The sequence below is a fragment of the Pholcus phalangioides genome, unplaced genomic scaffold, assembly GCF_987345545.1.
Source record: "Pholcus phalangioides strain wild (caught in Gottingen) unplaced genomic scaffold, Ppha-v1.0 ptg000027l_1, whole genome shotgun sequence".
Lineage (NCBI taxonomy): Eukaryota > Metazoa > Arthropoda > Arachnida > Araneae > Pholcidae > Pholcus > Pholcus phalangioides.
The window spans coordinates 3,340,616-3,349,788 of record NW_028301617.1 but is presented as its reverse complement, the minus strand read 5'-3'; positions in this window follow the sequence as shown (position 1 = coordinate 3,349,788).

Sequence of the window (9,173 nt, the reverse complement as noted above, 5' to 3'; positions counted from 1 at the left end):
CGCGGGTCCGCATACCCTTTCACACGAGCACTGTAGATGCGGGTGTTTCGCTCGCATCTTTAGGTTGAAATTCGTGCATAAAAACTATTTTTCCGCAATTTTTGTAATTATTTTTCTCCTTCACCCCTGATTCAGCGCCCATAGGCAGCCTAGAGGCATTCTTTGGTGGTTTAGTCTAGAGCCCCATAGAATATGGGTCTAAAGATGTCTTCATTCCGATCCTCACAAGTAGTCGATGGGAGAAAATGTCTTGAAATATTTTCAAAAGATTTTTTAAAAAAAATCTGTCTTTTCGGAAAAATATGAAAGAAAAAATTCCAAAAACATCCAAAACATTCGATGTTCCAAAAAAGAAAACAATTCAGAAGATATCAAAGAATTTGCAAGTAGAAAAAAAGGGGAGGGGTGGAGACTTTCAAAATGTCTGAGCTTAGAAATATTCGCATCACAATTCTGTGTTAGGCCGGTCGGTATTACACTATAAAAGTTTGGTAAAAGTCCTTTTAAAAAACTTGAAAAATGCAGCCAATAATATCACCGGTTGTATTTTGTAGAATGTAACCAATAACTTTATTGGTTAGATTTTTCAAGTTTTATAAAACGGATTTTATCAAACTTTTACAGTGTAATACCAGCCTTAGGCCGGGATTACACTATAAAAGTTTTATCAAAGTTCGTTTATAAAACTTGAAAAATGCAACCAATAGGCGGATCAGTTAAGTTTGCTCGAATGTAACAGATGTGTTTATTGGTTACATTTTTCAAGTTTTATAAAAGAATTTTTATCAAAGTTTTATAGTGTAATACCAGCCTTAGGCCGGGATCACACTATAAAAGTTTCGTAAAAGCTCTTTGATAAAACGTGAAAAATGCAACCAATAAGATCACCGGTTGCATTCACTTGACTGCAATCACCTATTGGTTGAATTTTTCAACTTTTATAAAATATATTTTATAAAACTTTATATTATAATAACGGCCTTAAGTCCGGATTACACTATAAAAATTTTAAAAAAAGCAACTGATAAATTTATTAGTTGCTTTTTTCAAGTTTTATAAAATAACTTTCATAAACCTTTTAGAGTGAAATCCCATCCTTAGATTAGTCTCACTTCTGAAATATAAAATTTCATTTTTTTTTTCAGTTTATAGACTGAATATCGAGTAAAATATACTTGTAGGGGTATCGGGGGAACCCCCAAAAATATTCAAGTGCTAGGGTCTTCAACCGACTTAATCCGGCCCCTGAGTGAACACCGTACGTGGATAACGTTGTTTAAAAAAATTAACAGATTAAAAATTTAAAAAAATAACAAATATTTAAAATAATATTTCAGATATTTATATTTTTAAATAATTTTAAAAATTTAAAACGAAAAAAATTAAAATTTTTAAATTAAATTTAAAAGTTATTAAAGTATTTAGTCAATTAAATATTCGTAATGAACAGAACGGCTTATAATTTTGGTCCCGTCAATGGCCGTTGTTGGCAGGTTTTATTGTATGAAATTGTGAAATATGGACAAAATGCAGTTGAAGTTGCTATATCTCAATCTCAGAAGGAAACGAAGGGATACACGTATGTAGGTACATTATATTAATGAGCAGGGACCATCATATGGTGTTTTTAAGGGTATTTATGGCAAATAATTGAAAAAATTCCGCGAAAAATCACCTTCAAAAAGTAGCCAAAGATGCGGACGAATTCGCTCCGCATCCGCATCGTGTGAATAGCTCCGAATAAACCTATTGTCAAAACTTCTATGTGCGGATGCGGAGCCCGCACTTAGGTTTTGACACATGCGGACGACGTCCGGACCCGCATGAACATTTCCTAGGTGCGGAGATTTTTTGGCTCGTCTGAAAGGCGCAGTGTATTCCAATTGTTAAAACTTCTTCCGGACCCGCATCCGCATCCGCTCCGTGTGAAAGGCCTCTTACGGTGAGAGTGATAAATCCGGTTATTATGCATAATCGCCGGGCATTTTGGTAAGTTTGATAAAATCTCCTAAATTTATCACTTTTATCTGTGATTATGCATAATACTCAAGCGTCGTTGGTAAATTCAATAAGTACTAAAAAAATTATTACTTTTACCGGTGATTATGCATGATACCCAAGCGTCATCCAATAAGCTTATCGGTTACATTCACTACCCTCTTTGGGACAGAGTGGGAGCCATGTTCTAGTTTGGTGGTGGTTATTATATTAAAAAAATCCCGGCCTAAGGCTGGTATTACACTGTAAAAGTTTGATAAAATCCCTTTTATAAAACTTGAAAAATCTAACCAATAAGGTTATTGGCTACATTCTAGAAAATGCAACCTGTGACCTTATTAGCTGCATTTTCCAAGTTTTATAAAAGGACTTTTATCAAACTTTTATAGTGTAATACTAGCCTTAGCCATAGTTCTCCAAACATTTTGTTCCATTGCCCACTTCGACAGAATTTTTTTTTTCTCTCATCGCCCCCCGACGCAGGTGAACCCATAGGATCCTATGTTATAATCGTAGCTTCTGTCGCCCACCAGGGGACGATATAGCCCTCTTTGGAAAACACTGCTCTAAGCCATATATGCTGAACCCATGACCCGCGGGGCAAATGTGGCCTTCGGGGTTATATGTTGTTGCCAGCCACCTTAAACATAATTTTGCAAAAATGAAGATTTAAGTGGTACATTTTACAGATCACTTAAGATCACCCGTGGCGCAATTCCAGAGCATTTAAGCGGCCCGTGGCACATTTTCAGATTACTCAAGTAGGCCAGTGACACATTCACAAATCACTTAACTGACTAGCTGCACAGTTCCTGAACACTTAGACGATCCGTGGCACATTTAGAGATCCCTTAAGTGACGTGTTGCGCAGTTTAAAAGCACTTAAGCGGCCCGCAGTGCAGTTCTACATCACTCAAGATACCCCCGTGGCACATTTCCCAGATTACTTAGGTGATGCACGGCATATTTACGGACCATTTGAGTAGTGGCACGCGGCACATTCCTGTAGCACTTTAGTGGCCCGAGACACATTTCCAGAGCACTTAAAGGATCAGCGGATTATTTAGAGATCAGTAACATGGCTCTATTTTGAGGACTTATCAATAGAGAGAACGTTAGTTCGGGTGTGCCCACAAATTAGAGAAAGGTTTTCTCGTTTTTGGCACACTCAGTAAAGATGCCATAAGGAGTGCGTGTGTGCATATATTTCATATTTTCATATGAATACTCCCCCTTGTCATAAAAAATTAGCAAACCCAAACGTTCGTGTTTGAGCGCATAGCATTTGACGAGTCAGCAATGTCTGATTGCATTCCGGGAATGGTCTGGGTAAAGCCGGGTTTTCCTATAAGCAGGTTATTTGCACCGCTTGCAGCGTGGAAGCGCTGATTGATTTAAAAACCAATCCCCTTCTTCACGCTACACACGGCGCAGAAATCCTACTCCTAGGAAATCCCGACTTAAGGCCCTCCAAGCCTACTGAGAGAAACGTTCCTCAAACTTCTGGAAGTTTCTCTCAATAATCTCTGAAACATTCTATGTTTCGGGGATTTCAGACTGTGGAACAGTGATCACAACCTCCGACGGAGAGCGTTCATTTGCTACAATATGGCGTCTTCATACCACTTCATCATATTCATTCCTCAACACGGAAAACCGCTCTGTCTCTCTCGTCCATTTTTGCTGTCACAGACTTGAACAGGAAGCTCATTTCATCCAAATATTTGTAGGACTCACCGTTAAAAACCTTGCTTTCGAGGTTTTTTATCGTCTTCTCGAAGGCGATAAAGGACACTCGTCCGTCATCTCGATCTTAACCTCAACTATTCCAGTATATGCGTATTGTGCCCGAGTGGCATGGTGGTAAGATGCTCGTCTACCATCGTGAAGGTTGTTGTCAGGGTCCCGGGTTCGAACCCAAGGGAGGAGGATATTGATAAGATATTTTCCCAAACGAACTCGAGGCGACCACCGATAGACAGCACCTTCACTTCTAACCCATCTTACTAATGGCAGTAAATTGCAGTATAGCGATATGGCCAGAGTTGGTGTTTGGTGAAGTAGTATATGCGTATTAAGGGTGGATTCACATCTACCGACACTCACCGTGTCCTGTTAGACACGGAAAAACATTCTTTAACATGAAACCAATGAACGTATTCATATCTATCGTATCGTGGCGACGCGGACAGACATTCTTATGTTAAAGAATAAACGCCATGTCTGACACGACACACGGTGGGTGTCTGTAGATGTGAATCTATCCTTAAACTGTCCACTTTACGCTGCAGTTGAACGCTAGGCTTAACTAAAAATGATTTGCTCGCAGTAGCATATTTCCATTTGAATATAGCATTATGTCCATTGAAATAAAAATGACGATATTTTTATTACGGAGAGTGCGTCACGATTTACTTCTAAACTCGAAATCGAACGTGAAAGCACATAAACAACGGCAAAAAAGGTGTACAAATTAATTAACTCCTTTACGATCAGAGACGTAATATTGCGTCCAAATGCCAGTGGAAGGAATTAAATGCTGCTGACTGTTTCTTCAACCTTTTTTTTTGCCCTCATCGCGAAGCTTTATTGTAGCCCTATGAAACAAACTTGTGCGTGCGTGCCCCCCCCCCCACTCTGTTCTCCTCGGCTTTCCTTCCCCCTTCCACATATAATGTTTTTCTCAGAATTAATCCTCCTATTATATGCTGTATACCGTATACACACATAGGCTGACCATATTTTCTCGAGATAAATACGGGACATTGGGATTTCAAATACGGGAAAATACGGGACATTGCCAATTATCGCCAAAAACGACGCCAAAACCAAACAAAGCTGCCAAATATTGTTGAAATTACGGAAAAATCACAATGGCGGGAAATGATGCATTACTGCAAATTGCATTGGATTAAAATATATTCCACGAAAACAAAAAACGTTAACCAAGGCATATGTGGGAGATTAATATTCTCATATATAGTTGTAATTATCATAAAATAATTTATGAGTTGAAAAATAATGTCAATCTTTGACTTCAATGAAGAATAAAAATTCAAGTAGGCTTCGTGTAAAATACGGGAAAAACCGGGACACTTTTGCCAAAAAGTCGGGACGGCCAAAAAAACAGAAAATACCGGGACTGTCCCGGGAAATACGGGACGTATGGTCACCTTATGTATACGTTGAAGTGAGAAAGAAAACATGTAGGTGAGGGCGGAAAAGCAAGGTATTGTACACATCTCTTACATAATTATCTACTTATCTGTGTGCTGTTCCTCCCCAAACTTATTGATTTTTTTTTCCTTACTTTTTCTTTCCCTTTCTTCTTTTTTTTCAACAAACAAACAAGGCTACCACATTTATCACCTATACGTGTAATACTGATCATTCAAATTTATCTCCAACAGCTTGTACGCGAACGGGGTTAAAATGATATCGCTCAGGGACATTCACTTTCAAAGTTCTTTTACAAAACATGGGAAATTCAACCAATAAGCTTACCGGTTATATTCGAGCGAATGCAACCGATAAGCTTGTTGGTTTGCATTTGATATCTTATCGGTTTGCAACCGATACTTCGTATTATGCGATTTTGTTACACAAGCGGGCTTCACTGTTTTACACAGAATACTTACTTTTTTTCATTTCGGAAGTTTTTTGTTCTTCCATATTTATCAAATTCATCTCTTGGGCATTATGGAGAATTACCGATAAATTAGGCGATAAATTTAAAGTATTTATCAAATTTACTCCCGATGCTTGGGTATTATGGGTAATCAACGACAAAAAAGAAGTGATCAATTTACCAAACTTACGGAGATAATTGGCGATTTATCACATTTACCGTAACGTATACTGCATACTAAAGCATTTTAAACCCCTTACCTCTTTACCTCCGCCTCGTCTTTTAGGAGCCGTTCAAGTATTACGTCACCAAATTTTTAGCCATTTTTGACCCCCGCGCCCTTGTCAGCAAAAGTCAGCAAAACTTGGAAGGACTGTCAGTCCCTTGGAGTCACAGAGTGTCTGTATTATCGCAATGCTACTTTTTTGTGCAGTTTATTGTTTTGTGTTTTTCTCAGTTTGATTGTATGTTCTATGTGTTGTGTTTAGTGTCCAATTTTAAAAAAACTCTGACCCCCCCCCCCTTGTCAGCAAAAATTCTCCCCCTTGTCAGCTCTGCCCCTCTGAATCCAAACGCATATTGGTGGAATCTGAGACGTACACGTGGGGTGGGGAGGGGGGGGGGTGGATGTGGCCTGCCCTCCGCAAACCTAATTTTGTAAAAATGAACTAAGCGGCACATTTACAGATCGCTTAAGTGTCCCGTGGTACAATTCCAGAGCATTTAACATTTAAGCGGCCCGCGGCACATTTTCAGATCACTTAAACGACCCGAGACACAGTTCCAGAACTTAAGCGATCCATGACACATATAGAGATTCCCTTGAGTGACATCTGGCATAGTTTTAAGGCGCGTATACACTAGCGCGCAGATCTTGCAACGCACGACCCCCCTGCAGCGGTAGCGAGTCAAAATCGGACGGGACATATGCGGACAAATACAAATACAAATACAACGCCACACAGGCAAATTGCCCAACGAGGTGGCTGACTTAAGAACATCATGGATCCCCGAGCCCCTACCTACTACTGCTACACATGCACCTCCCCCCCCCGCGGAACCCCCCCCCCCCAACGATGGGGATGGAAATAGGGTCAAAATCGGACAAATTTTGCCGCGCCCTCGATGTTGGCGCTGTATCTCCCATTTGTTTCTCCAACCTGTTAAATGGCGACAAAATGGATACAACAAGAAACCGGGCCAAAATCGGACAAATTTTGCCGAGCCGGCGATGTTGGCGGTTTATCCCTAATTTTTCCACCAAGCTGCTAAGTGGCGATTTTCTCTTTGATGGACAATTATAAAGACATGCAGAGAAACTTTTGATGAAATTTGAACAATGTAAGACGTGAGTCGTCTACCAGTCGCCAGAACAAGTTAAAAAAAAACCCGTCCTCTTTGAACCACTGACAAGTGATGGATTGCTACACGTAAAACAAAAAACGCCGACATAACCAGCACTATAATAGTATATAGCTTCAGTACAACTATTATTATTATTACCGGGCTCGGCGCGGAGGTGATCATAAGTCCTTATCCCGAGGGATTTCTATCCTAGGAAGGGTCTCTACAACTAATCTCACCCGAGTATTATCAGCACAGTGCGTGGACTACGGCATTGTCAAACCAAAGGAAGTTGATTGTTTCATAAGAGGGAAAATTAGTAAAATCATACATAAATTAATGAGCACTTATACGATCATATACATAAACGATATCGATTGATCGTACATGCAAGATATATCGTGGGAAAAGAAAAATAACTACATCAACTGAACTAAATTTAATCAATAAAAATCACGGCAACTCACAGATGCCACACGTGGATAGAAATATGATAATATAGAAAACATGTGAACTAGTTCGACAGAAACATTAAAAAAAAGATTTTATTCTAATGAAGTGATCCAAAACTATGCACAAACACACTTATTCCGATTACAGTCAATCCCGTTTTCAACGTTCCAGCTTAGTACGACTTATTTCTGTGATCTCAACTCTAAGTACAGTGGATCCAGCTTATATTATTTTTTCAAAAAACCTGTCACAAAAACATTGTAAGCGGGGAAATGCTTTAAATGGAAAATCTTAGAGTGAATTAGTGAGTTGGAAACACCAGAATAAGTCGTACTAAGCGGGAAAACTATATAAGCAGGATCGACTATAATTCTCATTAAGATTTCCCATTTAAAGCGGTTCTCGCTTACAACGTTTTCCATGACAGTTTTTTGGAAAACGTTATAAGCGGGATCCACTGTATTATTTAATATTTATGCATTTGCATATAATAGGTGGTCTATTAAAAAATCTTTGAGTTGAGCATAATGAATCGAAATGATAGATATCAAGTAGATACATGCGATCTTCATGCTTAATTGATTCAGAATTGAAATTCTATTACTGACTTATTAAGGATGGGACGAATAGTGATTTGAGCGAATAACCGAATACTCGGCGGCCGAGTATGTATTTTCTTAAAATTCAACACAATCATAAATAAAATTGGTGTTTTTAATTGAAAATAAAATTATTTGTAATTTCAAATGATTGACATTGAATTTTAGTTATACTATTTATTATTTAAATAAATATTGAAAGATTTTTATTGCCAAGATAATGACAATCAAATTTAACGATTATGTATTGTATTTCAATATTACTTATGGAATCAATTTTCTTTTCAACACTCATTACCAGTTTTACGTCTTTAATCAAGGAAATGTCTCAGCCATTATTTACTCCCAACTATATAGTAATGTATCATAAAATTTACGACTTATTTTCTCATTTTTCCTCTCTAGATGTTCTTTATCTCATTCAGGAGCTCAATACGTATCTGGTCTAGGTACAACCTTCAGTTAGTGGAACTTGTGTAATTCATGCTAGCTTACACCTTATTGCAGAACAAAATAAGCGTGACCATACGTCCCACGTTTAAATAAACTTACGTGTTTTGTGGTCCAGGATTTTTTATTGTTCTTGATTATGCTTGATAACTTGATCCACATTGCAGCTCTTATTGATGAACCTATCATTAGTTACACTTGTCCGAAAATGGGTAAAGAGCACGAATAACTACATTTACTAAGAAATTTATTTCAAATGCTCCAGAGGAGTATGGACCGGAGGAGGAGGCCGGACACCCGTTGCTTATATTCAATCGTTCGAGAAAAATTATTGGGGTCACTGGTCGAAAATCTGGGGTGAACGGCACCGAGACTACCTCAAATTACCAAGGACTAAGATCAGGAGTTTCGGAGGTGTTTCGAACCAGTAAGTACTCATCTTTGTTTTAAACAAATAAATTTGCTTTCTGATCGATTCTGCAGGTGACGGATGCATGCAAAAATTACCATGGGTGCTCAGAACCCACAGCACTGACTCGGATTACCGAAAAACGATAGAAAACGACCTCTCGAGAGGGGGGGGGGGGGTGGATAGATCTGTTGGTTTTACATGACAGTCTCGGTTTTTGTCCAATTCGGATCCCGCTTATAGCATTTTTGAAAAAAAAGTCAAAGAACTTTGAATAAACTAAAAACCAATT